The sequence below is a fragment of the Zea mays genome, chromosome 3 (genome assembly GCF_902167145.1).
Source record: "Zea mays cultivar B73 chromosome 3, Zm-B73-REFERENCE-NAM-5.0, whole genome shotgun sequence".
NCBI classification, from domain to species: domain Eukaryota; kingdom Viridiplantae; phylum Streptophyta; class Magnoliopsida; order Poales; family Poaceae; genus Zea; species Zea mays.
The window spans coordinates 215959003-215973028 of NC_050098.1; the positions used below are offsets into that span (position 1 = coordinate 215959003).

At 38.8% G+C, this 14026-nt stretch overlaps 1 long non-coding RNA gene and 2 pseudogenes across 3 annotated transcripts; all 3 read right to left on the reverse strand.

The window, feature by feature from the left end:
- Nucleotides 1-6463: 6463 nt before the first annotated feature.
- On the reverse strand, nucleotides 6464-7168 carry LOC109945341 (Catalytic domain of the Dual-specificity protein kinase - E2F/DP family winged-helix DNA-binding domain protein pseudogene; annotated as a pseudogene). The gene is made up of 3 exons (XR_002268493.2): nucleotides 6997-7168; nucleotides 6787-6862; nucleotides 6464-6704 (listed from the first exon to the last, which is right to left on the reverse strand). The product of XR_002268493.2 is annotated as a Catalytic domain of the Dual-specificity protein kinase - E2F/DP family winged-helix DNA-binding domain protein pseudogene (transcript).
- Nucleotides 7169-10366: 3198 nt separating this feature from the next.
- On the reverse strand, nucleotides 10367-10946 carry LOC118476767 (uncharacterized). The gene is made up of 3 exons (XR_004857379.1): nucleotides 10807-10946; nucleotides 10578-10674; nucleotides 10367-10473 (listed from the first exon to the last, which is right to left on the reverse strand). It is a non-coding gene; the product is annotated as an uncharacterized lncRNA (long non-coding RNA).
- A 1720-nt stretch (nucleotides 10947-12666) lies between these two features.
- On the reverse strand, nucleotides 12667-13717 carry LOC103651378 (cysteine--tRNA ligase pseudogene; annotated as a pseudogene). The gene is made up of 4 exons (NR_161352.1): nucleotides 13598-13717; nucleotides 13281-13487; nucleotides 12995-13177; nucleotides 12667-12888 (listed from the first exon to the last, which is right to left on the reverse strand). The product of NR_161352.1 is annotated as a cysteine--tRNA ligase pseudogene (transcript).
- Between the last annotated feature and the right edge of the window lie 309 nt (nucleotides 13718-14026).

Genomic DNA, 14026 nt, shown 5'->3' on the forward strand with positions numbered 1-14026 from the left:
GTGCACCACCGGACAGTCCGGTGCCCCAGACCGAAACAGCCTGTTGGCTATACACAGCCAACATTCTCCTTTTCTTCTTCTCTCTGTTTCTAACACTTAGACAAATATATTAGTACACAAAACCGGTTTTGTACTCAGGCTTAGAAACATACCTTTACTTGTGATTTGCACTTTGTTCATCCATGGGCATAGATTCACATTTAAGCACTTGTGTTGACACTCAATCACCAAAATACTTAGAAATGGCCCATGGGCACATTTCCCTTTCACCATTGATCATCGACCAAAGGCTCTTACACCTCACCCCACATATGTTTTCTTGCCAAAAATCACATTCCTGGATTTCTAGTGGAGACCATTTCTTGGTCAAAAATGCGTAGGTGTTAGCCTTCCGTATTATTAAAAATTGTCGTTCATGGCCATTTTCGACAAAAATGTGGGTTGTGTGGCCATTGATCATCGACCAGAGGCTCATACACCTCACCCCACATATGGTTCCTTGCCATAGACCACATTCCTGGATTTCTGGTGGAGACCATTTCTTGGTTAAAAATCTGCAGGTGTTAGCCTTCGATATTATGGAAAATGGTCGTTCATGCTATTTTTGACAAAAATAGGGGTTGTGTGGCCATTGATCATCGACCAGAGGTATGTACACCTCACCCCACATATGTTTCCTTGCTATATATCACATTCTTAGATTTCTGGTGGAGACCAGTTCTTGGTAAAAAAATCATAGGTGTTAGCCTTCGGTATTATTGAAAATTGTGGTTCATGGCTATTTGCGACAAAAATGGGGGTTGTGTGGCCATTGATCATCGACCAGAGGCACGTACACTTCACCCACATATGTTTCCTTGGCATAGATCACATTCTTGGATTTCTGGTAGAACCAGTTTTTGGTTAAAAATACGTAGGTGTTAGCCTTCGGTATTTTTTTTGAAAATAGTCGTTTATGTTATTTTCGACAAAAATAGATGTTGTGTGGCCATTGATCATGGACCAGAGGCTCGTACACCTCACCCCACATATATTTCTTTGCCATAGATCACATTCTTGGATTTCTGGTTTAGACCATTCCTTGGTCAAAAATCCGTAGGTGTTAGCCTTCAATATTATTGAAAATGATCGTTCATGGTATTTTCGACAAAAATGGGGGTTGTGTGGCCATTGATCATCGACCAGAGGCACGTACACCTCACCCCACATATGTTTCCTTCCCATAGATCACATTCTTAGATTTCTGGTGGAGACCAGTTCTTAGTAAAAAAATCGTAGGTGTTAGCCTTCGGTATTATTGAAACTGTCATTCATGGCTATTTGTAACAAAAATGGGGGTTGTGTGGTCATTGATCGTCGACCAGAGGCACGTACACCTCACCCATATATGTTTCCTTGGCATAGATCACATTCTTGGATTTCTAGTGGAGCTATTTCTTGGTAAAATATATGTAGGTGTTAGCCTTCGGTATTTTTGAAAATGGTCGTTCATGCTATTTTCGACAAAAATAGATGTTGTGTGGCCATTGAACATGGACCAGAGGCTCGTACACCTCACCCCACATATATTCCCTTGCCATAGATCACATTCTTGGATTTATGGTGAAGATCATTTCTTGGTCAAAAATTCGTAGGTTTTAGCCTTCAATAATATTAAAAATCATCGTTAATGCTATTTTCGACAAAAATGGGGTTGTGTGGCCATTGGTCATCGACCACAGCCTCATATACATCACCCCACATATGTTTCCTTGCCATAGATCACATTCTTGGATTTCTGGTTGAGACCATTTCTTGGTTAAAAATCCGTAGGTGTTAGCTTTCAGTATTATTGAAAATGGTCGTTCATGCTATAGATCACACAAAAATAGGGGTTTTGTGGCCATTATACATCGACCAGAGGCTCGTACACCTCACCCCACATGTTTCCTTGCCATAGATCACAATCTTGGATTTCTGGTGGAGGCCATTTCTTGGTTAAAAATGGCCTAAAGAACGAAAGAATGGCAATTTTTAACCAAGAAATGGCCTCCACCAAAAATCCAAGATTGTGATCTATGGCAAGGAAACATATGTGGGGTGAGGTGTACGAGCCTCTGGTCGATGATTAATTTCCACACAACCCATATTTTTGTCAAAAATAGCATGAACGACCATTGTCAATAATTCCGAAGGCTAACACATACGGATTTTTAACCAAGAAATGATCTCAACCAGAAATCCAAGAATGTGATATATGACAAGGGAACATATGTGGGGTGAGGTGTAAGAGTCTCTGGTCGATGATCAATGGCCACACAACCCCCATTTTTGTCGAAAATAGCATGAACGACCTTTTCAATAATATCGAAGGCTAACACCTACAGATTTTTGACCAAGGAATGGTCTGCACTAGGAATCCAAGAATGTGAACTATGGCAAGGAAACATATGTGGGGTGAGGTGTACGAGCCTCTGGTCCATGATCAATGGCCACATAACCTCTATTTTTGTCGAAAATAGCATTAACGACTATTTTCAATAATACCGAAGGCTAACACCTGCGGATTTTTAACCAATAAATGGTCTCCACCAGAAATCCAAGAATGTGATGTATGGCAAGGAAACATATGTGTGTGAGATGTATGTGCCTCTGGTCGATGATCAATGGCCACACAACCCCCATTTTTCGCAAATAGCCATGAACGACCATTTTCAATAATACCAAAGGCTAACACCTACGGATTTTTTATCAAGAACTGGTGTCCACCAGTATTCTAAGAATGTGATCTATGGGAAGGAAACATATGTGAGGTGAGGTGTACGAGCCTATGATCGATGATCAATGGCCACACAACCCTCATTTTTGTCGAAAATAGCCATGAATGATCATTTTTAATAATACCGAAGGCTAATACCTGCAGATTTTTAACCAAGAAATGGTCTCCACCAGAAATCCAAGAATGTGATCTATGGCAAGGAAATATATGTGGGGTGAGGTGTACAAGCCTATGGTCGATGATCATTGGCCACACAGCCCACATATTTTGTCGAAAATAGCATTAAATGACCATTTTCAATAACACCGAAGGCTAACAGCTACGGATTTTTGACCAATAAATGGACTCCATCAGAAACCCAATAATGCGATCTATTGCAAAGAAACAAATGTGGGGTGAGGTTTACGAGCCTCTAGTCGATGATCAATGGCCACACAACTCCATTTTTGTCGAAAATAGCATGAACAACCATTTTCAATAATATCAAAGGCTAACACCTACGGATTTTTGACCAAGAAATGGTCTCCACTAGAAATCCAAGAATGCAATCTATGGAAAGAAAACATATGTGGGGAGAGGTGTACGAGCCTCTGGTCGATGATCAATGGCCACACAACCCCCATTTCTGTCGAAAATAGCATAAACGATCATTTTCAATAATACCGAAGGCTAACACCTACGGATTTTTTACCAAGAAATGGTCTCCACCAGAAATCTAAGATTGTGATATATGGCTAGGAAACATATGTGGGGTGAGGTGAACGAGCCTCTACTCGATGATCAATGGCCACACAACCACCATTTTTGTCGAAAATAGTATGAACGACCATTTTCAATAATACCGAAGTCAAACACCTACGGATTTTTGACCCACTATTTGTATGGGAAATAAACTATATGGGAAATAAACAGATAGATTATTATGCTATACTATATAATTTGGAGGTCAGACTATCATAATCTCATAATTTGCTTAAGACGTGTTTATTTGAGATTATTTTTGGCAAAAGATCCACTATTTGTGGCAACTTCAGGAGAAATGACCCGTCATTGACACTTTGCACACAAAGAACATTTTTTTTTATTTTTCTTGCTCCTGTTACATAACACATGAATAAAATAAATAATCAAATATCTAATAAGATAGGTTGCCAAACAGATACGTCCAGATTATTTAATCTAGAAACAGGTTGTTACCAGGCGCCTTGGCGGTAATGAGTAGGAGTTTCCTACTAGGGTTATCTAGGGCTTAGGCTATGCACAAAAGTTAGATAAATGAAGATGGAGGGAGATAAAATGTGGCCATTTTCACGATAATGCCAATTTCTTTGTTTGAACATGTCATTTTTGTAATATCCCAAATAAAAACAAACTATTTTTTCTTAAATGCTCGAAGTTGACCCAAAAATTAACATTTGTAATCGTTCCTTGGATGAAGGATCAGAGATCGCAGTTGCGTAGATCTCGTTGAATCCTTTCCATTTGACTACTTACTTGACTCATTTGGATATTGGATCACAAAGTTATGGTAGTACGAGATTTCACCCAAAGTGCTACAGTAATTGTGTGCTACGGTACACAACTCCATGAGCTATAATACCCCCAACCCTAAAGCATCAAATCCCATTTCTACGGTCACCGCCCTCTTTCTTTAATGCCTTAAGGGAAGAGAAGAACAAGGGCGAATAATGAAGGGAGATTAGGGCACACTGTTGCCCGTCGTCGTTTCTCTTCAAAAATTGGTTGGATTTCCTTCCCTCTCTCTGTTTTTTCTCACTAGATGGAGTTACCTCAGTGTTCATGGTGGTTTTGTCGTGTGTGGTGTAGTTTTGTGGCAATCGACGAGGCTTTAGCAATGTTCGTCACTAAGGGGAAGGGAACCGAACGGGGATCATTGTAGGTGTCGTCGCCATCGTCGTTGCCCTATTGTTTTCAAGTGGAAACCCTAGGTGAGCATCCATGGATGTTTTTACTTATTTTGGATGAGATTTAGGCAATACAATTAGCCCTTTTCGTTGGATTAGATGGGATAAGATTTTGATCTCATAATTAGTCTCTATAGAATGACATACTCGACAGTTTTTGTTCATGCTAGTTTTACAAGATATTAATAGCCTCAAAAAACTAAGTGAAAGTCGCCTAGTGGGGGTGACTAGGCAAATCTGAAATTTATAAACTTTAAGCACAATCTACAAGCCGGGTTAGCGTTAGAAATAAAGGCGAGTCCGAAAAAGAGGGCGAAAACAAATCACAAGCAAATGAAGAGTGTTACACGGTGATTTGTTTTACCGAGGTTCGGTTCTTGCAAACCTACTCCCCGTTGAGGTGGTCACAAAGACCGGGTCTCTTTCAACCCTTTCCCTATCTCAAACGGTCACCTAGACCAAGTGAGCTCTTCTCCTTAATCAACGGGTCACTTAGACCCCTCACAAGGACCACCACAACTTGGTGTCTCTTGCTTTGATTACAAAGGTGTTGAGAACAAGAAATGGGGAAGAAAAGCGATCCAAGAATAAGAGCTCAAAGAACACGAGCAAAAACTCTCTCTCTAGTCACTATTTGCTTGGAGTGGAAATAGGACTTGGAGAGGCTTTGATTCTATTTGATTTATGTCTTGTATTGAATGTGAAGTCTGAAAACTTGGATGCCTTGAAGTGTGGTGGTTGGGGGGTATTTATAGCCCCAACCACCAAAGTGGTCGTTGGGAGGCTGTCTGTCGATGGGCGCACCGGACAGTCCGGTGCGCCACCGGACACTATCCGGTGTGCCAGCCACGTCACCCAACCGTTAGGGTTCGACCGTTGGAGCTTTGACAGGTGGGGCCACCGGACAGTCCGGCGGTGCACCGGACAGGTACTGTTCACTGTCCGGTGCGCCTTCTGGCGCCTGCTCTGACTCTGCGCTAACTGTCCGCGCACTGTAGCTGTGTCAGCCGACCGTTGAACTCGACCGTTGCGCTTGCGACCGTTGCTCCGCTTGGCACACCAGACAGTCCGGTGCCACACCGGACTGTCCAGTGAATTATAGCGGAGAGGCATTTCCAGAAACCCGAAGGTGGCGAGTTCGAGTTGATCCACCCTGGTGCACTGGACACTGTCCGGTGGTGCATCGGACAGTCCGGTGCGCCAGACCAGGGCAACCTTTGGTTTCATTTGCTCCTTTCCTTTTGAACCCTTTCTTGGACTTTTTATTGGTTTGTGTTGAACCTTTGGCACCTGTAGAACTTATAATCTAGAGCAAACTAGTTAGTCCAATTATTTGTGTTGGGCAATTCAACCACCAAAATCATTTAGGAAAAGGTTTGACCCTATTTCCCTTTCAATCTCCCCCTTTTTGGTGATTGATGCCAACACAAACCAAAGCAAATATATGAGTGCAGAATTGAACTAGTTTGCCTAAGGTAAGTGCAAAAGTTGCTTGGAATTAAACCAATTTATACTTTCACTAGGTAAATGCCCGTGCGTTGCTACGGAAGAACATATTATGATAAAAATTTAAAATTCACAGAATAAGACAAGCATCAAATTAATTGAGCCAATGCCAGTTTGAGCATCCCACAGAATAAGATAAGCATCATCGCCCACACTACAAAATTCCTATGCACTTCATTCCTCAAAACAAAAAAACAATATAGGGTATTAATATAAATAAAAATGAAAATAAGGCATCTATCAACATATACCTTTATAGAGAAGACCACTGATCCTAGTTTAATTGACAATAACATCATTAAACAAATAGAGTGTTTTAACAACGAAAATCTAAAGATTGGAGTATATATCTGCTTACATGTGTCCATTGTGTGTTCTATTTGGATAGAAAAGGCATTTAACACAAACATGGAACTAAACAAAAGGAATGCATGCGCTAACTTCTCATGTTGCTCTCTACATGTCCGTCTCCAAGGAGAAGCCTTGCACCTTCGTCAAAGTGAGATTGTCTCAACCTGCACAAAATACAAGCCCCATTATAGTTAAGTGCGAAAGAGAAATAACCATAACCACACAGTGTGAATTTAGTCCTCTAACCTTCATGGTGAAGAAGAGCTTGACAAAATTCTGGGTGAGGAGCCCAAGGGACTTTTCCTTCACAGATGTCAGTTTTCTACAGAAATTCATATAAATTTGGGCCAAGTTTCTCACAAACATGTTCATTCATTGAAATTTATTGATTGATTTCACCCCCAATGTCTACTTGACAGGTTGGGGAAAATTCTAAAAATCATGCATTATACTTACAATACAAATATGGCTACGATAATCAAACCACTTCCGTATTTGAACACAACTGCAAAAACACATGAGCATGTAATTTCCCACCATTACAGCAGCAACATAGTTTTTTAAGAAATCCCACGATTTAATGCACATAACTTATTTCTTTGTTTTCATAATGGCGACAAGTAAATGTATAGCTTATTGTTTGCCTGCAAAACTTAATCAGTTTAACCAATTACTAAGCTAATCAATCACACACAAGTAGTCAAACACAATTGTGCCAGAAGAGTGAATGTACAATGAACATTAACAATAGAAGCATAAACAGCTTTGAAGGTAAAAACAACAGTAATTGTGCAAATGACATACTGGTACATGTATCCATTAAGTCCAAGATTATATCACACAAATACAAAGAGCAGTCTCAATTTGCTACCCAAAAGATTGGAAAACCAGCAATAGTTATGCAAATTATCAAGCTAACATCAAGGGCACTGTTTACCTTGTTCTAAAATGTTGTTCTGGCCTGTTGCAATCAAACTACATTCTTTTTATCAACTATTGATGTTCCTTGAACCAGATTTAGCTAGCTGGTCTACAAGGACGTGGATTAATTAACCTACAGACTTCAGTTTTCCCATAATATATACTCAATTGTTGTTCATCTAGATTTACATATATTGGTGAAAAAATCCCATGAATAACACATGGACATGTCTAATGGGTTAGGTCAGATTGTGTAGCTTTGAAAGATTTGGCAATTGGCACAACCCACAACAAAGTAAAAATTCACTTTCCAAAACCACTATATGCATCTGCAACAACTCTCAATGTAAGTTGAAGACCAAGAGAAAAGCTATATGACATCATTACTGCAACCCTCAAGCAAGTGGCAATTTCATGAGATTGCACTATAGTCCCAAGCAGAAAACTCATGCTTTTATGGACAATTGTTGGAGGCTAATAGTGATTAACGATCATCTAAGCCACTATAATAATGACCTACATTACAAGACCACAAGTAATATATGGACTCATGAAGAATAATAACTGACAAACTTACTTGAATAAAAGCATCATGTGGAGTCTCACACTCTGCTGTCACAAAAACAAACACCTAAAAGCATGCAATAAAAGCAAAGTTAAGCAACAATATTTTAAAGTTTCGCATGAATAACACAATAAAAAAGGTTCATAAGAGATTCAGTTGCACTGATGTATCAAGATAGACTAAAATTTTCTAATGAAAAACCATTTTGCAAATTGAGAACACTCTAATACAGTTACCCAAAACTCAGGTTTAAATTCTCATTCGCTAAAAGACTCGAACATTAACGAGAGGTACCTCCTCTGCTCGGGGATTCCTTATTTTCAGTGTTAACCTTGTACATCAAGATAAAATCACACTTTATTGTGCAGTAAAAATTAGTGGAAACCAGGAACGACGACCATGAAGGAAATGGTCTGAAGTGCCAGAAATATGTGTTTACCTGTTTTGTGTCCCACGTGAAAAGAGGTGAAAGGTCGGCCAAAATGTTCAGCGTCATGCTAACCTGAAGAACAATACAACAATTAATGGTTACAAATTCGAGGCACATATCTTAAACAAGTAGCCTAATTTAATTGTCCATGCAGTTTTGTGCCACACACAATGCTTTAGAAATCTGAATTGCAGATACATTATGCAAAGAATATTTCAGAAAAAAAATACATGTATAGCTGTGCCCCCAAAGATGATACTATAGAAAAGTTTGAACCCTCTTCTATTCTTGAGCAACCCTTCATTCAGGAATGACAGGTCGAGTCCTTCAACATGAACAAACCTTTGATAGTTCATCACCAAATATACAAACTATTGTAGCACCATTCCAAATAACAGTTCATCACACTAAAAATGGATGATTTAGACAGTTCAAATTATAATCATGCTAAACTAACGGTTTTAGGAACTTTGATGCCTTGTCCCTCTTCTGGAGTCTATATGCTAAACTAACGGGTTTAGACAGTTCAAATTAACCATACATGTTGTATAAACAAAACTAACTCATAGTATGTCTAAAATGGCATATGCATCTTGAATTCCGCACCTCACATAGTTAAAGTTGATGTGGTAAAGAAAAAAATTAAACCGATAAGTTTCAAAAAAGTAGATACTCCCTCATGTTTTGCATATATGATGTTGGGACAAGTAGATAGTTTAAAAACACATCATATAGTGAAAAATCAAGAGAGTAAAAATCAAGAGGGGTGGCGCCGTGGAGGTATGGGATATATCTGCGTCGAGGCAAAGAGAGGGGTGGCGCTGCAGAGGTATAGGATGGATCTGGATCTAGGCAGAGAGAAGGAGAGGTGACCTGTAGATCTCCACCAGCACCTTCTCGTGGTACTCCTTGAGCCACGCTGCCCGCGCGAAGGCCGCCACCATCCCGTGGCTGTAGGAGAATCTGAAAAAACTGTAACCTAATGAATAATAAATACAATCATATAAGTATTCCATGGAAAGTTTATACTCCAAGTGATAGACAGTAAATTAATACTTGAATTTAGACTACTCAAAAGTATAAATATGTGAACTTGAGTACCATGTCAGTGGAAAACGAAAAAGGGCCGAAGGGCTGAAAATTTAATGCATAGTTCTATTTATGGCTTCGTAGTATGATATGTACCATCAAATTCAGTTATGATTTACTTTGCCATAGGTTTCAATGTAATTAAGAAGTAAATCTTAGAAAAACAATACAATTATAAATAACAGGACTGCTCAGGAACTAAATATAAATTCTGGACGGATACATCCTGAGTGGTAGACAATATAAGGAACAAGGAGTGGTAAACATACTCAGTTAAACAAGAACATCTCAAGATGTTTTGTGTTTTAGAACAGACAAGTACCTCTTGACAATTTCATCGGAACAGAGATGACTACCTCTTGACAATCAAGAATAAGTATCAAGTGATGACAGACTTGTAGGATAAGCATTACAACACACAACAAGGCGTTCCTATTTTCAGACAGCCAAGAACAGAGATGACCACCTCACGATAATTAGGAGTTCAATATTAGGTGATGATACCAACTTGTAGAGTAAGCATGTATCCATTATATGTTAAAACTACAAGCTGCATCTCCAATTCTTCAAAATTGGAGAACAACTGCTCTTTCTATGAACTAAAGATTGTTACTTGGAAGATGAATTGAAAACTACACAAACCTCTACTTTTTCTTGGAGTCATATATAATTTGTGGCCAGACCATGCAAAAAATCCACTTCAAGAGCAAAAGCAAAGACAAAAAAATAGAGCTATTTATTCTGCTAGATCTTATGTTCAATACAAATCAATCTTATATTTAAAAATTGAGGTAGTTTCGGAGTTAAGGCAGTAAAGGTACCTTCGGGTCTTGCACCACAAGAAGAGCTGCCCTGTCACAAGTCAGCTCTGCAGCTTGTAGCCATCTATATAGCTGCTCTTCCAGAAAGCCAGCAACCATGCCAAAACCTGATAAAAGTGCATGTACTTACCATGAGATGTAGTTCAAATGAAGTGTATTTAGGTACATAGCCCACCAATCTAATGAGAGTTCAAGTAGTCAGATGGTCTACCAGGGACAGTGTATGCTCCCATTGTGAGTATATTGGCAAAAGTGAGCCAAACACCATGATCGCACTTGAGGTGACCCATCTCATGAGCCAAAACAGCCTAATTGAAACAAATCCAATATGATGAGTAATCAATGCATTCAGGCAGTAGGTAAGCAAATAATAATTCTTGTTTTGATTGTTCATCTAGGCAATACCAACCGATGAGTTTGTTTAGAGTAAACAACAGTACCTGCAATTCCCTTGGAGTAAGCAGCTCCACAAGGCTTGTGTGAACGACAATGAATGGTTTTTTGCCGTTGATTGCTAAGGTGTAGGCATTTGGAACAGGATTCTGCCTTATGTACAAGTCAGGAGCTTCGGTGTTCAAGAGCTGCAAACATATAAGAAAACGATATACAACATCAAAGAGCGAGCTATGTCCATACACTCCAATCTATATCAGAACAGAACCCTTAAGTCTTAAACCAATAAGTGCCTAACAATCGAATAGGTCGCAACTCCCAATGCAGTGGTCCAACAGTCATATCGAATGTACCAAAACAGCATAACAAATGAGCACCTACAGTTAGTGAAATGATCTTAGTTTGTTTTGTTAGTTTAAATATTTTTAAAATTAAGAGAAAATAGTAGTGTTAAGTTGTATGTGTTCAGAATTGATAGTATAACTGAAAATCTGGAAAAAAATCAACAGTGAAGTATCTCAGACTAAGTGTCTTTATATTTCACATGCCAAGTAGGTTACAAAAAAAATAATTTAACATTTAGTTTTTATAAATCGCTTCACCATTACAGTGGGATCGAGACCTTTGAGATCTTGATAATGATCGTCTTGTGTTCTTCCGTTCATGTACCTACCACTACATCAATGAAAGCACAAATTTATTTCTTTTTAGTTTTTCAAGTATAAGTTTACAAAATGTTTGGATCTGAACCAATAGAGTATAGTATAATAAACATTTGTAGAACAAGCCTCACAAGCAAAATAAAAAAATGACGATCCAAAAAAAAGTCAAGTGTCCGTGCGGTTTTTAGGGCTCAACTAATTAGGAATTTCATGGCAAGGAACTTAAAGATGTGGTTTTTGATGACCTGGAGAACATAAACCAAAGATATGACATTAACTACTACACATTATCAAAGTATAACCCCTTGTTAAGGCTACAACAACACCACAATACACACACGTACATGATAAGGAAGTACATAACACATTATATGTCTAAAGTTTGGGTCGCTTGTCCTCTATTCACGATAAGAAAGTACAGAACACATAATCTGTCTAAGTTTGGGTCACTTATCCTCGATTCACCATATCATCTAACTATGGAAAGAAAAAGAGCAACCAATCACACATCCATACATGAGAACAACTTTAATCTGCTATTGTTTTTTAACCATGGGAAATCTTTTTGGTATATATGAGCTGAAACATCCATCGGAAAAGGACAATAAACCTGCAGATACTTCTACTGACAAGACTGTCACAAGTATGTTTCTGTTTTTTATAGATAAATATAAATTAATAGCTGGAAGGTCGGCATCATCCAAGCAGTCCATTATGGCATAGCAACAGAGCATATGGGCTTCAATGACAAAAAAAATACAAGTGCCAAGAAGTATCTCAAAATCTCGTGTGAAATTAGAGCATGGTAGCCTATGCAAACATAAGTACAAATAGAGTACTGAACTGAAATCAATAAATGCATCATCAAATGCAAAAGAAAAATGGTTCCTAAAATATCAAGACAATTCTGAAAATTGCCCCAAGGGAGGATATGCCACTCTGTGCTATCTATGCGGTCGCTTTTGATACATCAAAAGCATGTGACTGACGATGATCCCTGAACAAAGCCACGAAAATGATAGGATTCCGGAGATTGTTACCGGCGGGGCGGGCTGCTCGCTGCGACGACGCCCATGTATAATCCATGCAGTAGATGCAGTTGAAAAGGGTCAGCTTCAGATCCCCCTGCCCCTGAGTGAAGAATACTGCATCCAGAGATGGTGATTTTGTTAGTTCAAAATGTGTAGCTGCCCTCAGACAAAAATCTCATTTTACCATCATTTGTTGAGTGGGTGTGGCGTATAATCATGACTCTTCATATCCCTCTGGTTCGCATGGTCTCCACACTGTACTAGAAGGTTCATTCATCAGGGCGATGCCCTTGGTAGCAAAGTTTTTCCTAATTCCATTAGATATCTCAAACTGTTTATTCTTCCTTGCAACGTTTATCTGCTCAATCTGCTCTTGCAATTTTTCTTCAGTCAGCCCCGCTCTCTTTAGTGCTTTGTCCTTCAATTGCTTCAATACCTATTGGACCAACAGTTTACTCGTTAAATCTGTAGGTGGTCATCATAAACAGAAATACATTTCTAGACAGTAGAGTTATTTTATTTCTAGACAGTGGCTTCAGTACCTCTGCCAAAGATGAAGATGGCATCAGACCAAGTATAGACAGTTTATTTTTAAGTTCTATTTCCATTGCAATCAGAGCTTGAATATAATGTTCTGGTTGTTTTTGCAATTGTTGTTGCTTCTGTTGCTGCTTCTTCTGCTGTTGTTGTTTCTTCTTTTGCTGTTCTATTTTCTGTTGCAGTTTCTGAAAGTAGAAATGGTGTTATAGACAAGAAAAAATGATAGTGCCACCAATGATTTCAAAACACTAAAACCTTGGAACTTGGAAGCACAAGGGACCACCATACCTTCAAATCATTCAGACTGCCGTTTATGGCCTTCAGTAGCTCCATGAAGCAACGATCCAGAACATCTATGGTTTTAAGATCATTCGACATATATTTCAAGAATTCTGAATGGTGCTTATCAATCAGATTTTGCTCCTCGAACGACACTGAGAAAAAAATACCCTCTTCACGATATGTAGCTAATACTTCCTCGCAGTCATATAGAGTCTACAAAAAAGCAAGTGTAGTGAATTAAGACAAAAGGATAATTAACGCTCAAATTTAAATCCAATAAGTCACAAAATGACTATAATTTGAACCTAAAGTAAGTCAAGTACCTGATAAATGTAATAGACACGATCAGATGCAATCTCAAGTGCTTGATCAGAATGGTTCACATCTGATCTATAATGAGTGCGCATCAAGAAAAATCTTAAAGCCAATGGATGGTAAAAAGCAGTGATCTGGACAAAAACAATTGTTATGACCTCAAGAGAAACCTTAAAAGTTCAAACCCATGCAAAGAACTAAAGAAAGCAATAGTTTGAGATCTGAAGGGAAAACTAAAGGTAGAAACCAGTCATGATGACTAAACAAAAAGGAGCCATGTGTTCACCACTTACATCTCTAATCGTGAAAAAGTTATTATCTGAGTTTGCCATTTTTTATCGTCCTTGTTAACAAAGCCATTATGCATCCAGCACTTCACCTCACTCTCAGGATAAGCAGCTCGGCTTTGTGCAAGCTCATTCTCATGATGAGGAAAA